Genomic DNA, 3,195 nt, shown 5'->3' on the forward strand with positions numbered 1-3,195 from the left:
CAGCTGGTGCTGGTGCAGCTGTTTTGAGACCTCCAGTCAACAGAGGATGAGGTGGGCAAAACTGCTTCCCTTTGTACTTCTGCATGGGAAACATAAAAATGTGGTTTGTAATCAGCCATTATTCTGGATTTTCAGCCACAGCTCAATCTGACACTAAGGGATACAATGCCCAGAGCAGAGCGGGCCCTTCCCTGTTCCACACCTCAGTTCCTCAACAGGCACCCCCGTTTCCCTGATTCCAGTGGAAGGACTGGATCACGCATGTGGCGAATGAATATTTAATTCCTTTGAAATAAAACAAACTGAAGTTTCTTTGGACACTGCATCCTTAAGTAGCTCACGCTGCGTGCACTTTCATCAGATCTGGAAACACTTTGTCCCCTGTGCTCGTACTCTGTCGTATCACAATCTTCATTTTGAAAAGGAGGAGGTAAAAAAATTCATTTTTCATAGAAATATTAAAATAAGGGCACTTCCCCGCAATAGCTATTATTCTACTTAAAGTGGTAGTATGTTCTTCAGGCAATTCCTAATAAAAGAAATACATCATATTTCAAATAGCAGGATTAAATTAACCAACACAGTTGCCTTTTAATGAAAACAAAACCAACGATCAGTGCGCTGAGAAACAACTGAAAGGATACACACCAAAACATGGGCTGAGTCGTCCTTGTCGGAAATGCCTGGGCCCACAGTGTTTTAAATCTGGGATTTTTTTTTTTTTTTTTTTTTTTTTTTAGCTTTTGGTGATTGAACAATGAGAAATCTAAGCATGAGAATCATGTATGTTCCAGATATACCTTACACATACAGCCTGAAAGTAACTTTATGCAGTATTTTTCGCACACGTGCACTCTCATCGTGGCCCAGTCACATGAGGTCGCGTGCGGCGCGATGCTGGTGCGCAGCGACGTCTGTGCTTCCCCCGGGACGCCCAGCCTGCAGTGACCGCCTCTGAACCGCTCCGTGAGAGGTGACTTAAAGAGCGTGTTAGCATATCTGCATTTAATCATTGTTGATATGAATTATTTGTGTCCAAAATAATACATTAATACATTTAAAACAAAAGACAAAAAGGCAAATATTAACATGCTGAATAAGCCACTTTTGTTTAAGGATTTAGAGTGGTGAGCAGTTTCTCACTTAATGGTTTGTATCAAGGCAAAGAACAAAGGAGTAAAACTCACCTAAAGACTCTTCACACTACTTCAAAACACAAAGAACGTTATGGAGTTGCTATTAAAAATATCTTATCTTTTACATTTCTTGGTGTTAAATTAAAGTCATACTGGCTAACACAAAGGCACCAAATAAATGTTGACTTTCCAATTGAATGACTTTGCCAGAAAGAAGTGAGAGATGCATTCACATGTAATGACTTTCTAACAAGCATAAATGATTTCACAGACCTCTTAAATGGACAGTATTTCATCCTGAGGGGAACAGCTCTTAAACCATTAGCTAAAGACTTCAAAATACTTTAAGGCACTGAAATAAATGAAAACATTATCGACACACTGAAAACGTCAGGACAAGACTCTGAATGAGAGATGTAGAGTAAGATTGCTTTTTAACCTTGATAATACACGGCAATTTAGCCACTAAACCAGAAATTGTAAAATCAAAGAGTGGGTCTCTATATATCAGCTCTAGCAAACACTCTGAAAGAACTGATGATGATTTTGAAACAACCGTTTGGTCAAAAACCATCTTCCCCACCTAAGACATTTGCTTACTTTCCTTGGCAAATTCAGTTTACATTTTTCAAAGTGAATCTGTTGTGAGTATGCTACACATTTAATTTACAACTTGGAAACTTTCAAGTGGAAAGCGTTATCACATGATTATTACTTTAGAAAACCTTGGAGATTATGATTCATATTAATGAAAAGTTTTCACAGTTTAAAAGAAATGAAGGTTTATTGCTAAGATGCATCTTTCTCTGTAGGAATCTCTCACTGGGCATATTTCCAGGTCCATACGAGAGCACCTCCCACGTGTCTTTGTAAATAATCACAAGCCGGAGGCTCTCCCAAAGGTACACAAGACACAGTCTCAGTGAGAGGCCCCCACAAAAACAAATGAGGACTCCTGTACTGATTAGAACTATGCAGATGAAAATGTCTCATAAGACGGAATGACACACTTTCTTACAGATCCTGAACATATATCAGCAATCATATTTCCTAGGTCTGGAAGTTCACTGATTTTTACCATCCTCTCCTATTTTACAGAACGTCATCATTTTTGTTTCGCCACTGAGAGGGCAGTAGCATTGCTGTGTAAACAGTACCGACAGTAAACACTTCCTTTCGGTTATGTACCTGTCCCTTCCTGAGGGCGACAGAGGACAGGAAAGGGCCTTCCTTCGTCCTCCCCCTTTCTCTAAGAAGAAGACCCCTCTGCCACACGCACAGCTGGCAGTTGGGAAAGGAAGCATTCTTAAAACAGTGCAAAAGAAGATATAAGCCAGTTCGCCTAGTCATGAATATATTCCCTTTTGTTATTCCTGAGTCTTTGCTAAAAACCTCATTCAAGTGTTCCAGCTTTGTCTCGTTTATGCTACAGGACATAAACACAGGTTATGCCACGTTTAGTGTCTAAAAGCACACTGGGGGACAAGGATAAAACCTAAGAGGTCCAACAAACAGGATTTAGTTTCTGGCCCAAGCAGCTCAGCACAGGATTTCCTGAAGAGTGGTTCCTGCACCACACACCTCACTCAGGATCACAAGTGCGGAGACCTGGGACCTACCCCAGGACAGGGCTGGCTGGAAGTAGGAAGAGCTAAGGCTTGAGAAGCACTGTGAACCACTGGGAACTATCCCAGGGACAGGGCTAGGTGGGAAGTGCTGTGAACCACTGGGCTTTGGGGCTGATCCTCAACGTGTGGGCAAGGGATTCTGGGGGTTCCTGAGAACCACTCAAGATTACTTTCATAATAATACTAAGGCATCATTTCCCTCTGTTTTAGTCACTCATGAGTGTACAGTGTTTTTTAGAGGCTACATGACGTGTGATCCCAACAGATTGAATGTAGAAGCAGACATACAAATCTTTTTTATGTCAAACAGAAAAGATATTTGCAAAAATGGACTGCCACTTTACTAATTATTTTTCTTTTGCAGGTTATTTTAAAATAGATATTTTATACTTTTGTTTAATTATATATATATATATATATATATATATATT

At 40.2% G+C, this 3,195-nt stretch overlaps 1 protein-coding gene across 3 annotated transcripts in view; it reads right to left on the minus strand.

Annotated features, from left to right (window-relative positions):
* Positions 1–566: 566 nt before the first annotated feature.
* Positions 567–3,195, minus strand: part of UBXN2A (UBX domain protein 2A) — a 54,539-nt gene continuing 51,910 nt past the window's right edge. For all 3 annotated transcript variants that reach the window (XM_008254795.5, XM_089326773.1, XM_089326772.1), the window contains one exon: positions 567–3,195. This exon is cut by the window's right edge and continues 1,392 nt beyond it. The gene's annotated coding sequence lies outside the window, so the exon portion shown is untranslated.

This window comes from Oryctolagus cuniculus, chromosome 2 (genome assembly GCF_051225735.1).
Source record: "Oryctolagus cuniculus isolate XC-2025 breed Fujian yellow rabbit chromosome 2, ASM5122573v1, whole genome shotgun sequence".
Lineage (NCBI taxonomy): Eukaryota > Metazoa > Chordata > Mammalia > Lagomorpha > Leporidae > Oryctolagus > Oryctolagus cuniculus.